This window comes from Coturnix japonica, chromosome 1 (genome assembly GCF_001577835.2).
Source record: "Coturnix japonica isolate 7356 chromosome 1, Coturnix japonica 2.1, whole genome shotgun sequence".
NCBI lineage: Eukaryota > Metazoa > Chordata > Aves > Galliformes > Phasianidae > Coturnix > Coturnix japonica.
In genome coordinates, this window is record NC_029516.1 from 74314242 (window position 1) to 74328492 (window position 14251).

Here is a 14251-nt window from a genome sequence, read left to right on the forward strand (position 1 = left end):
AGTATCACCTAAAATGCTACTCCTGGAGAGAAAAAGTGGCCACAAAAGAATTGCATTTAGCCGAGCAGCTTAGTCTGGAAATATATCCATTATTGTGAAATCATCATTTAGAATTGACCCCACCTTACTTAAGAGACCTATACAATATGTGGATTAAGACCAAACGTGCTTACTTCTATGGCACTAGCAAGTTCTTATTTTCCTTTGCCTCATGATAGACTGTGCTGTGCCAGTGCAGCAAATAATAATGAGGAATAAGCTCCCAAGAAGCTCATCTTTTAATTTTTTCATTACCAGGGATCACACAGAAAGCAGAAAGGAGCAGAATTTCCCTGAAGATATCAGAGAAAAAAAAGTATTATGAGGATAAAATAAATAGCAATTAACTAAAGTATTGAGCCTTCTTGATCAAGAGTCACTAAGAGAAAGTAATAGAAGTCTGTGGTACCAGGTCTCAAGCCCATGCATAAAGAGCTGTTCCACCGATTGTCTTGTGCAGGACAGACATGTGTTGTTCCTAGTAACTATGGAATAATGAGAGTTTGATGATATCTCTAAGTGGAAGGAGTGCAGAGACAGAAATGCCCTATAAGAAATAAACCCAGAAAAAGCAGATTTCAGGACTGAGCGCCAGCAGGAAATTGATGTTGATAGTATTTCAGTCAGCTGTAAAGGAAATACTGTGGTGGTGGGTTGCTTAAAGATCCGTCAGGCCAATGCTTGTTTATGTGTGTTTTAAGTAATAGAATCTGACAGACCATATCAGATCAATGGTGCTGATTAATGAACAACTATGGAAAGGTAGCATGTGAGACGAAAGAGTCAAGACATGAGTTTGAGGAGAGAGGGGGAGGAGAGTCAATGCATCAGAATATGGAATTATGGTTTGGGATCCCATTAATCATTAGCATTATTATGCAAAGTACCATATTTTCTGCTGACATTGTGCCCACTGCATCTCCATTGAAGCTACTATAGAAATTGACCTTAAGTGTACATCTTAAATTACAATCTGTAGCACATCATAGCCATTGTAGAATAGACATTCCTTAATAAAAGCAGTAATACTGTTACTTGCACCTTCTAAATTAGTTAAAACTTTGGAAGAGCAAGGTAGAATGAATACGAAGATACGTCAAATGCTAAAGTTAGTGTCATTCATGAAAATATTAAAGAGATAACTGTCTGCACTTGTGGAATGCATTCATCCAGAAAAATTATCCTCTAAGATCTTAATTAAGAACATAGTACCTCATGGAACAGAGAAGTTAATGTTTTCCTTTTCTGAATAGAGAAGCACAGTTAGATCAAGGGAAAGTGGCTTAACCCTGTGTCACATGTCCCATTCATCTGCTGTCCTGTTTGTGTCTCTTTTTACCCAGTCTTCTCATGGTCAAAAGTTATTTTTCTCTAATTTTTCTGTAGCTAGATTATGGCTTTTAGAGCCTGTTGAAGTGTTTCCTTGTCTGTTAAGCTTTGTACGTCTTATGAAGCACCATCAGCATTGCTGGTTTTATATGCTTAAAAAGAACCTAACAACTGTGGATGATCTCAGTGCTTTATGTTTATCACATCATAGGAAAAGAGATGCATCTTCCCAAGCCATAGAAAAAATGATGGAGAAAAATTGAGATATTCTAAGTGCTTATTTCCGCGGGGGGGTTGGTGAGCAGATTTTATGGAAGACTTTGAACAGCCTATCTCTAACAACTTGTCTCTCTGACCCTTGATGTCAAGCCAGATTGAGTGCTAGGCAGCACTGCAGCAGAGAGCCACTTGGATTGGAATCCCAGCGACTGGAAGAAAAATAAATGACACACAAAGAGAGATGTGACAAAATATGCAGGATTAGTACATTCAGTTCCTTAGGCTTCTCTTGTGTGAAATTAGGAGTGAAGTGAGCAGGAGTTCTGCCGAAGTAAAGACTAAAGACCTCATCCTGTGATTTTTCTGCTTCTAGTGCAAGTTAAAAATGCATGTCGACTGAAGTAGTGGGCAGTCTTCAAGCCATGCGGGATTTATGCCTTAAAAATAGGAGGAATAGTCAGATAAAAGACAGACTGATGTGTGCAAAGTGGATACAAGAGGTGAGGTCAGCGTTAACAGAATAGGTGGAGCGCATATGGAAGTGGAAAGGAGAGTCTGAAAGTAAGCCATGCTGAGTGTTAGCAAGGGCTTCAATCTGCAGAATCGCTGGGCATTACTGCACCTTTGAAATTCAACCCTTTGTGCTGGTCAAAGGTGTCACTGTTTCATGAAGTTCTTTTGAGCTAACCTGATGCTGGCTGATGGTTCCACTCCAAGCTCCGGTGAAAGTCAGAGGTCCAGGCTGAGCTGAGGATATTTTTTTTTCCCTGTTTAAATGTTCTAAATCTGCAATTCAAAGCAGGCTTCAAAAGGGGAGAGTCCAAGAAAACTGGAATCAATGAAAATGTTTTTTGAGCCCCTGTGAAGTGTAGTTTGCCAGGTTTTGTGTAGCCTCTTGAAATGAGTACGTAGCATATATCTCAGTTCCCACTAAATATCGTCGTTACAAAATGTGTAAATTGAACATAAAACTGAATGTATATTTTGTGAAGCACGTTATTACGGTGGCATCTAAAATCCTTCACTGTGTCTTCTGGCACTCATACCAGTGTTCCTGCTGCACTAACAGTGGGGTGTGTTTTTTTATTGTGTTGCATTTAAGGGCATAAATTCCAGCTTGCACAGTGACATTAACTACCTGTGAGATAACAATTACATCTCTTATCATTTTTTCTTCACCTTCCTGATTTCTTTGATAAAGCAAATATTTGCTGCTTCTTGTCTGATCGGAGTAGGCAAAACTGTTTATTCATGGAAATAGCACCACTGGCTTCACTGTGGGTAGGACTGAATATGCTGATGTCCCAGGAGTTCCTTGCATAAGTGAAGTGAGCAAGATTTCATTCTGTCTGTGGATGTTAACTTCAGAAATACTTCCAATATCCACAACGAGCCACCCAAAGATTATAAGTTAGTAAAGGAGGAGTTCTGTTCGCCTAGCAATGGATTCAGATTCCCCCAAAGACGTAAATACTCCCAGAAACTTAGGTCTGGATGGTAAAATCACCCTCTAATAAATATTGGAGCTGAGGTTTCTCTTCTGATTCATTCCTGTATTAGTCCATTGAGTCCAACTCCCTCTTTACCTCATAACATTTCATCCATAAAGCTGTCCCTGAGCTGGACCTTCACTGGAAGGCTGACAGTAAGATATTTCACTGCTCTCACTGCCGTGGACTTGGTGGGAGATGAGTGGGGTTTTTGCTTTGATACAAACCATCACTTTTGTGATACAAGGACAGCAAAAGAAGTGAAGGAGGTTTTTTTCTTCCTTTTCCTACCTTTTAGTTTTGAGTTAGTGTTCGTCGCTGCTCTGAACAGGACTAGCCTTGTTCTGATGAGATGCATTTTAGTGCCAGGTTTGTGCTAGCTCTCCATTGCTTTTCTGTGCTCATGCCATAAGAGTGAGCAACTTCTCAGCAATGAATCCTACTGATAGCACTTTGCTGCCTAGCTCTCCCTGCCTCGACTTCACCAGAATAGGTCGCATGGGCAGCCTGTGGAAGCTGGGAGCCGATTCTGTTGTCATTTACAGCTGGAGCTGGAGAGACTGAACAAGGCTCCAGCCAGCTGTACTGACAGTGGAGAACGCCAGTTATCATTGCAGCAAGTTTTTTTGCTCTCAGTAAATAATTATTATTTCCCCCCTGACCTTTCCTTTTGCTTTTTTCTGTTTCAGACACAGCCTCTCTCTGTTCCCTGCCCCAATGAACGTGTGCACTAAGTCCAAGGCCTGGAGTAATTTACCTGAGGAGTGATACCATTTGGAAACCACTGTAAGTATATTTTATCTCTTACAAAAGACTGCTTGTTTCAGCAAAAGAAAAAAAAAATAAAATAAAATAGAAAGGATGTATTGCAAAAATAAAACAAAAACAAACTGCAGCACCTGTGAGCATTACTGATGAGTGTAAACTGAGTTTTTGCTTTTGGAATTTACAAGGAAATATGTGGGCAAAAAAATATGTCAATAAAAAAACTGTTAAATATTTAAGTCATAGCCTCAGAGCATAGTTCAGCAATGGCTGATGTGCTTGTGTCTCTTAGGTTGGAAGGTTCTACTTGCTTTCTGATCTAGTTTGTGCTCTTCTAGTCGGTTCATCCATGTTTGTCTTCAGAGTGTTTATCTTCTTTTTATCCTTATTACTTTTTAATGAGACACCTTTCCTCTTGCTGTTGTTTCATGCATTTTGGATTGAATTTACTGCAACTCCTTGAAGGTTTAAGCTATTTTTTCCAGGCCTCAAGTCATCTCTCATTTAGGCTGGAGTTTCTTTAGGCCACTGCAATTCGGTAAACCTAGCTGGATTATGGAAGCAGAGTTGCCTGAGACTGTAAATAATTTTAACTTTGTGTTGTGGTTTTACTATACTCTGAAATGATCAACTTCATGTTATCTGCATTGTTGGTTTTCCCTGTAGATCTCATAGTTCTAATTTGCTGTGATTCTCAGCGTATGCCCGTACTATGGCACTGTAGCTGTGGCTAAGATGCTCTAAGGGTGTAAGCGAGGCAAGTTTTGTAGGCAAGGAGTAACTTTCTTGAGATTTGTGGTTTAGGTGCAGAAAGGGACAAGTTGGGAGGCATATCAGCCTCACGTCAGGTCTGAAACAGACTCGGCAAATTTCAGTCTAAGTTTAACTTAATCTCTGAGTTTAACTTAATTATGTTAATCAGTCTCCTGTAAGGGATTTTGGAGTTTGTTTCACTTTTCTGCGTTGATTAAATTTTCCAGGCTTTTATTGCATGAGAACGTTGGGCCTCTCTTGTCAGCTCTCTATGCCTCCTATTCTTGCTTTTCAGTGTTCCGCTGGGATTTCCCTTTCATATTACATTTTATGGCGATGTATTCAGGAGTTTGTGTTTTCCACTGTATGACACAAACTTGCAATCAGAGATTTTAAACAAACTGCCAGTCATGTAGCTATAACAGCATGAAGATCAATGTGGCTGCAAAATCATCAGAGAAGCCGTGTGAATATTCAGGCAGTCAGTCTGTGCAGGACTTCTTACTGCTGAAGCAACACTTTTGGCAGGAAAACTGGGATGGCTTGGGTTGTTTTAATGCAAGCTTGTCTGTGGTAGCTTGACTCGTGGTTCTTCTCTTCAGTCACCCTGCATTTTGAGGTGAGGGCTCTGGGCAGATATGGCTATTCTCTTAGGCCCTTTTTCTTTTTTCTTTTTCATTTTTCTTTTTTTAATATACATATATATTCAGTAATTATACTCATCTCTCTCTCTTTCACTCTGTCAGTTTCTAAATATGTATTGTCAATGTCACGTCTGGAAGAGACACAACACTGGCAGTGATAAGCACTGATATCAAGAGCTGTGTTAGTCGTGTGCAGACAGAGGAAGAATGTGCAGCACAACACTCAGGGAAAAACACTCCTTCAAACCAAATGTGAACTGTTTTCACACCTTTATATTTTTAGTATCTGAAAAGCTGGGGTTTTAAAATTATAGGTATTTCTGTGTAAATTACTAAGATTAGAGACACCAGTGAGTTAAGTACCTGGCTTGGGCACTAAAGGCATCTCTGGCCTGAGGGCAGTTACTGGAAGGTGACATCATATCTGCTAAGAGAAGTAATGCCAGGGACATGGATGGGCAAACTCAGCCAGCAGCAGCACTTGTAACATCAGCAACCTTGTGGCGTGTTCCCTCCATGCTCTTTAGTATGCGATGAACAAAGGTCTGGTTAGTGACCCAGCCCTCCCTGTATTCAGAAGCTGAAAACTGCCTCATTATTGTTCATTATGTAGCATTATTCTCCTACAGTCACATTATCATAGCATCCCCCGAGAGCCAGGATGCTACTGTGTGTTCTGCACAGCTACACAGGATCCAAGACCTGAGCTAATTTGTTCACTGCTAACCTGGTGTCTCAGCAGAACAGAAGGCTGCCCTCTCTGTAAGGGTAGGTTCCACCCTGTGGAAGGCACTTGCAGGTCTACAACATCGATTTCCTTTTTTAGGGGGTTTGGACCTGATTTAGGGGTTCAGCTGTGAGAACATGGTAATCTGTCACTGGGAAATCCATTCTAAGCTCAAGCAGTGGTTACAAGGGCAACGCAAAGAAATCATGTGCAGAGCAAGTGGAGGTTGTGTACATGAGTGGCAGCAAGAAGAGGTAAGGTTAGCAGGGGCTTTAAAGGCGTTCCAGAGCTCAGTGGTGGCAAAGTTTCTAGATAGCTCTAAGGGTGGGATATCCAAAACATTACGTTCTGCCTTCAAATTAAGCAGAAAGGATTGTGTCCTACTTTGTAGCCAATGCCATCACTGCAGTAAATGTCACGTTGTGATTTGTCACCCATCTGAGGCCTCGGTGTGTGATACATTGAGGTAGATGGAAAGGAGGGAACACCCCACTGCAATGAAGACAGTGAGAGAAGTTTTGGGAAACAGAAATAAAAAGTTGGGAGGGATTCCTGCTTTACACAGGTCCTAGAAATCACTAATGCACGCAGTTTAGTTCAGGGATGTAAGTGGCTGCAGTTAGGCTCGTATTAAGTATTAAAGAGCATGCAGTTAAGAAAATGTATTTTAGATGGTGTAAGTGAACATAATGAGAAGTAACACAGTAAAAACAAAGGAATGCTGAAAATGAATACCAACAAAAGTACCTGAACACAGGATGTAATATAGAGATGAGTAGGTAGGATGTTTAGAGCTGCTGAATAAACTTCTTATAAATCAGAAGTAACTAGGAAATCTGTAGTGACTCTTCACATTCAGATTATCTTGGAAGGGTCAGTGTCATTTCTGTCCCTGACCTCTGGGAGTCTTTCCATCAGCTTCATATGCAGTTGTACCCTTCCTTTCTTTACTGTGTTGGCCTTCTGCTGTCCTTCACAAGAAGCAAAGATGATATGTAGCCTTCTGATGGTCTTCAGGATGAGTGCAGTATTTGGAAGGGCTTGTGGTGCACCTAAGTGTGGAGAAGGAGCTCAGAAATAACTGGAGGTTAGACCAGATTGCTGTGCTCCAAAGGCAAATTCCCAAGTCTTTTGCAAATATTTTCAACTTTCATTGCCCTAAACAACGAGTATATTGCCAGCTTCTTTGGATTAGTCTGTAGAAGAGGGCATGCTCACATGAACTCAAGTAACAAAGTAGGATGACTTTCACAACAGAAATCATCACACAAGACTGACAGTTAGTGAAGTCCAAGTAGAAGTAGTTATACTGTGGAAAGGTTTCACAATCAATATTTATTACATACTTCATTCTCATGGCTGTCCTTGTGCTTTTACTTATTTTTTTTACATAGCTAAGACAAGTCATACTCTTCCACAGTTAGTGTCCCATTTTACCTCTGGAACACTGAGATTTATTAGAGAGCTCACAGATGGAAGTGTTCATAGAAGAACTGTGCAATCAAAGAAGAAATTAGGTTGGAAGGGTCCTCTGGAGGTCCCTAGCCCAATTCCCATCTCAGAGCAGGGCTGACTTCCAAGTTGGATCAGGTTACTCAGGGCCTGGTTCAATTAAGTTCTGATAATCTCCAAGGATGGAAATGCCACAACCTGTCTTGTCAGCCTGATCCGGAGCTTAACAACTCTCCCTGTAAAGAAAGAAGCAATAAGATAGCAATATAGACTTTGTAAATGAATGCATGAATATTTAATTGGAACATATAGGTGAAGATCATAGCAGTAGGAGCTTTTTGTACGTGAGATAAGGTAGAACAAAAGGATAACAATATACTTCAAGCAATTGGAGCTTTTTTCTAGTTTTAACTACGTTCTTTAGTTGACACCTGCAGTCTGACATTGCAGACTGCAGAAGAGCAACAACATTTGAGTTTCTTCATAGGCTCTTTCCCTTACTGAGATTTCCTCATGTGGAGGCCTGCATTCCCTTCAGGTAGTGTGGAGGTGCAGAACATGTCTAAACAGCCTAAGAGAAATGAAGAGCTGCTGTATTGCGCTTAGTGTCATTCAGCACCACTGCTTCTCCTCCCATCCTATTGAGCACAAGTCACCACGCTACAGGGTTCTAATGTGGAAATGTGATGGTACAAGACCATCTGGAGTACATAGTGCCAGCCTGAGAAATATGTAGTCTTGGAAAGGAAGAAACAAGAGATGCTGTGCATAGTCTCACTGGTGTCATTTTTATTTCAAGTACAAATGAGTTCTGGGGTGGCAGTGTAGGATCAGAATGGATTAAAGGTAGGCCTTGGTCATTGCTAAGTCTAATAACACACACTGTCTGTGCTGGCAGCCTACAAGCAGTGCTTGCTCGGGCTGAACCCCTACACTACAAATAACAGCACTGTCCTTCTCAGTGGAGGAAGTTTTGTGTGGGGATCGAGCTAGAGCCAGAGGCTGTTCTGAAAGTGTACAATTTGAGCTAACCCTGGACTGAAAACAGACCTTAACTACGGGAGCTGAGCTTCCAAATGCACTCAGAGTCTAACTCTGTGTATATCCTTTGCTGCCTGGACAAAAGCCATGCTTTCTGAAAGCCTCTTGGGTAGCAATGCTGTTAAAAAACATTGATTTATACACACTGCAGTATCCGGCTTGTGCTGGGTGCACATGGGAAAGTCATGGGGTCAGGACATGATACGTGTGAGGGTGTGCAGTGGAAGTCACCAGAGTTAGTATGCCACGGATCTACACAAACTGCTATGGACAAAACACAGGCAGTCTGTACGCTTTAAAATATACATGCTCACGTGCAAGCTGTGCATCTCAGGCATGCTTAGCTATGTAGCAAGAGGTGGATCTTGGTGACAGGATGGGAAACAGACGGAGGGATGCCAGAGCTTGGAGTGACAAAAAATGCTATGTTTACTCTTCATGAAAAATATGCTTTTAAATGCTTTCATTTTCCTTCTGTTCAAGATAAAGTAATCTGGTTCAACCCTTCGCTGTACCTTTGCAATTTGAAGTGAGGTCCACTTTGTCATCTCCTGTTTGTTACCGTTTAAATCTGATTTGACGTTGGCCTGTCTTATTTGGAACATATCGATTATATACATGGAGAACATAGCAGCTTGTGCCTGTTGTCTGTGCTACATCTGCTGGGAGGAATTTTAGCCCTATTAGTCCAGAGCACATCGTGGCTTCGTCATTCAGCTTTGTTTTCCCCCAAATCGCCCCTGCAAGACCTAAAAACCGTCTTTCTGGGCAAGAGGGAGCACTTGGGGTCGTTTGGGCAGCTTAGGGATCCCACCGCTGTGTGCACATCGCCCTTAAATCCTGTAGTGCCTCAGTTTCCCCCCTTGATTTTAACTCCCCACTTCTCCTTCACCTTTCGATTCTGCTCGGCCTGTGGGTTGTTACAGGCGGGGGAAGTGGTTTGTTCCTTTCTTTTATGCTCGTTTAACTTTTGTTTTCTCCTCCTTTCCTTTCTTCCCCGAGCTTCGGCCGAGGTGACGCCGCCGGTCACAGTGGCGGCTGCTGCCCCCCGACGGCGGCCGAAGGGAAACAGCAGTAGGTCCCGGCCCTGCCCCCGGCCGGGCGTGCCGCCCTTATATAACGCCTTTATGTAAGCGCCTGGGGGCTGAAAAACTCCGGGTTGAGGCGTCAGCCGCAGGCTGTCCTAGGTGGGATATGGAAAGGAGAGCGTATGTGGGAAAGGAGCACCTGTGTGCCCATGCAGAAGACCTTCTGTGTGAATCAAAGCCTGCCACATCCCTTCTTTGTGCCTCAGTTTCCCCACCTGTGAAACAGATGTGGCAATCACCACCTGCTTACAGCTTCTAATTCCCTGTGTTTATGAAATGCTGCAAGGAAGGAGGCCTTAATGGCTTGTGTGCGTTGTGCTCATAGTACGTAGTGTCAGGCTCCAAAACTTAACGCTTTACTGAGCTCACCTCTGCATCTCAAAATTACTCCAGTGCTTTTTTTTCCCCACAAAACAAGTCTTTTCTCCTGATTCACGTTGAACTGGAAACTTGCATATTTGTTTGCTTTTCAGACAAATCTATTACGTTTCTGTGTAAGTCTATTGAGAATGCTACAGCCTTGGTTAATATTTGTCAAACGGAGCTCCGACTGTCTAAACCACTGGGACAGGTTTCGCTTTTATGTCATCAGTAGGAGCAGAATGAGGAGCTTCGTGCTTGGCCTCATTGCTGTAATACAGTCTCAGGGCCATTGCATCAGAGTCAAAACAAGGAGTAGCTTGTTTCCAAACAAGAAGCATGGAGGAGAGTCTTCTCTGCCTCCCTCCCTGCAAGGGAAAGGAGAGGAGGGAGGGGGGTGAGAGGGGGGGAAAAAGAAAGTTATCTTTAACAGATTCTAAAAATGCCTTTTCCCAAATATGCAGCCAGTCCCTTCAAAGGTCTCTTTGTTTATTTTCAGGAAGAAACCCAAGACAGCTGAAAACCAGAAGGCGTCTGAGGAGAATGAGATTACTCAGACGGGTGCATGCAGCGCCAAGCCAGGCCTTCCCTGCCTGAACCTTGAAGCTGTTCCGTCTCTGAGCCCGGCCCTCATCTACTCACCACATTCACCAACAAACTTACACGCACACACAAGGTCATCTGATTGTGAGTACACCAGTGCACTGCTGGGTTGCACTGGGGTTCTTGAAAGCGTGTTCCTTACTGTAGACCAGGTTTTCAAGCCAGTTGGATTTTCTTTCCATAATGGCACAAGCAAGACTTCCTCAGAGTTTACTTTTTCCCTTCTGTGAGAATTAACTCTGAAAAAAACAGTGTTTTATGATAAGGTCATGATAATGCAGTCAGACAAAGGAAGCTGAGAGCATGTTGATGGGTCAAGTTGCTGGCTGCTCCTACTTCTTACAAAGCAAAAAGGGAAGATCCTTTGAGCATGATTCCTAACTAGAGCTGTAGTTAATTCTCTCCAGATAGTCACATACTTCTCATTACCCAAGCACATCTACTGACTGGAATTTTCAGCCTGTTATTGTATTGCAGCGTCTGGCTCAAACATACTGCCTCATGAAGGATGTCTACTTCAACAGGGAGGAGCGTTTCTGTGGATGGAATCAGATTCAATATGTGGGAGTCTGGGAGATTTTTGTAGACCTGTGTGGTTGTATCAGTTTAAGGCCCATGTTTTCAGTGCATCCACTTTCAGATTCCTCAGCACAGGTTAATTGGTTTGTTTTTTTTTTTAAAGTTCATTTTGTTCTCCCCTACTTCCAGCCCTCTTCCATCTGCCCTTTCTTGCTCTCCCTCCTCCCCCACCAGAAAGAGGAAATAATTAAAACTGTATTTTGGAATGCCAGCACTTATCCTGTCAGGTGTTCAAAACAGTGTCATCTCACAGTGGTCCATACCTGAAAGTCTCTTGGGCAGGAACATAAAAGGTCTTGTCAGCCCTATCATTCGCTAGTTATATAAAACACAGCTAACCTCTTTCGTAGTAGTTTTAGGACACCGTAAGACTTGGAAGTGGGAAAAGAGGAGAGAGAATCATAGAATCATAGGAAGATGATGATGCCAGGTTTCAAGAGCTCAGAAGCCAATCAGACTTTGCAGAGGCCTATAAAAATATCAGGGCATGACAATAAAAAAATCAGATTAAAAAATATGTAGGTTTTTTTGTTTGTTTGTTTGGCCTTTTTAATTTAAAAATCTTGCCTCAAGGCCAGGCTTGGAAGCAGCTGGGTTATAGGGATCATAACTATCAAAATCACTTCAGCTGCAATTCATTCCTGCTGGCTTCTGACTGTATTCATTATGACCTGCTTGATTTTGATTATGAGATCTTGATTTTAGTAGTAACAAAAACATTTGAGAGAATTTCTTAAATCTCACCTAGTGATCTGAGGAGAAGAAAGAAGTGTTAAGCAGTTGAGCAGCAGGCAGTATGCAATTTGGTATGTAAAAATTCTCTTCAAATTAGAGATGTCAAACTCTGTCAAAGCTGGGATACAGTTTTGTCTTGTAATATTTTCTAAAAACAAAAGTCTTGTAAGAAGATGCAAAAATGAGCAGAACAAGAAAAAATAATCCTTATTTTCAAACAAAGAATCTCTTTATCCCATTCACAAAGATGAAAGAGTTCATTAGGAAATGGGATTTGAAACCTCACACTGATGGTTTTTGACAGTACAAATAGAAACCCATGAATGCAACCTTAGGACAGAGGCCAGCAGGAATTGTAGAGAACACAGAGAATGAACTCCTGCTTTTGTTTTCTGCGGTAGCCAAGTTTAGAGGTGAGGAATATTGGTGGAAGGCAGCGTGAAGAGGTAGAGCATGCAACTCTTCATACTCTTGTTCTGTGGACAAGGAGTCCTTTAGACCCCCAAGATTTTAATGTCCACATATCACCTTCCACTCCTGCTAAACAGCACCAATTTGACAGAAAAACTTCAAACCTAGACTAGGTTCCTTTCACATTGAAGTCAGGTTTTGAAAAAGGATTTTTAATAATGTTTTCAGCATTAAAATTGTTCTATCTTGGAAGCTGTTGAAATCTAGTTCCCAAAATACAGTTAGAGTCCTACAGAAATTCAAGAAATGCTAAAAACCTCTTGTGGTATTGATCTGTTAGTTGATTCCTTGTGCTTCGAAACCATTGGAAAAGCTCTCACTATTTATGATGGGTTATAACCTTCATCAGGCTGTATTTGTTTGGGGCAGTATGCCTATAATTAATGTTTGGCATTTTCTTGCAAAATATCAGTGCCAGTTTCTGACATGAAGATAAAATGAGGCAGGATGAATTTATGCTTGTATATTTACTACAGCTGTTTACCACTGTATGCGGTATTTTTTTAAATGTTGTTTCAGTCCCTGCTGCTGGAACACACCGATTGACCCAAGTGATTGACACTTGCAGTTCCCAGTATTTAAAAGTAGGCTCATTGTCATTACTAATTCCTTTCCTTTACCTCTTGCCTACCCTGTCTTTTGGACAGATTCTTTCCTCTCACACTGGAACCCCTCCTTTTACCCTTCTCTTTCCCTCCTCTTGGTATTATGCTGCCATATCTCTTTTTTCCCCTCAGCTTTTGGACCTGCAATTATGTCTTCCTTCTTTGGGCGGGCAGCACCTCCTGTCCTTCCCTATGCCTTGCTGACAATAAAGCACTGTTTCTTATCCCTTTTGCCCAGACCACTCTACAACCTCTACACTTGTAACTGAGTAGATTATATTTCATTCTCAAATGGACTCTTTAAACCAGAGTTACCAAACTCTGGTGGGATGTTTTCTAGAGGATGGCAAATATTCTGTTTATAAACTGGAATTAGACAGGATGTTTGACGGGAATTATTTCATGCAAGGTATCAGAAACATCCAGAAAGTCATCACGTAGGGTATTTCCATTCTTGGAAAAGTATACTGATGTCCAGATGGCTCCGTAAGTCCTCATTTGTGTATCTGGAAAAAAGTCTTTGATTTTATGGACCACCTATTCAAATCAGCTTGAAATCTTCACTGACCATGTTGCATGCACAATCCCCCCTTTTTTGGCAGAAAGCATCACCACATTTATTATGAGGAATATTCACAAGCCAATCTAGTTTGAAAAATCAGGGTGCATTTGGAATGATTCAGACCAAAATACTTTTTCCAAGAGTAGAAAGTAAAAACTCTGTGGTAGCCATCTGCTCCGCAGCCGTAAAAGCAGAGGTGAAGAAAGCCTAAGCAATAGACTGAATGCCAGTCTTACTGAAATGATTTCTTAGATGGGGGGGTGGGGAAGCATGTAAAAGTCATGCATGATACACAATATAATATAGAGCTTAAGGCAGTGTTTTCGACATGCTGCCTCTTGTGTTACTTCTTCGCAATGAAACAGGATTGTTTCCGACTATTTTAGGACTTTGGATTTGCTTGTAATGTATTTCCAATGCAGCTGAACCCTTGAAGCAAAATCCAGAACTCGGGAGACATTGTGTCCATTCCCAGCTTTTTCAGTCTTGGGAAATGCACGGTCAGGCAATGCAATTGTAGAAAGAGGTCACAGGAAGAGGTACATCCTGAGGTAACTGTTTCCATGTGGGACTTGGCAGACAGAAATCACCACTTTGAATTAATCTGGAATCAAATCACAGACTGAGCTGATAGAGCTCCAAATACCTCTAGCTACTCAGCTGTCGCAAACAGATGTAGCTGCTTGCTCAGAAGAAAGGTGTTCGTGCAAAAAAAACCTACAAAGTCAAGTAAGGAGTGAGACGAGGGTTCTGGAAAAGTTACAAACAAGCCACATATATGAGAGTGGT

At 41.8% G+C, this 14251-nt stretch overlaps 1 protein-coding gene across 9 annotated transcripts in view; it reads left to right on the top strand.

Moving 5' to 3' along the window:
* Positions 1-14251, top strand: part of ZBTB20 (zinc finger and BTB domain containing 20) — a 447669-nt gene that overhangs the window by 394142 nt on the left and 39276 nt on the right. For all 9 annotated transcript variants that reach the window (XM_015875890.2, XM_015875884.2, XM_015875917.2 and 6 more), the window contains 2 exons: positions 3767-3863; positions 10407-10594. The gene's annotated coding sequence lies outside the window, so the exon portion shown is untranslated. The remainder of the gene's footprint in view (positions 1-3766; positions 3864-10406; positions 10595-14251) is intronic.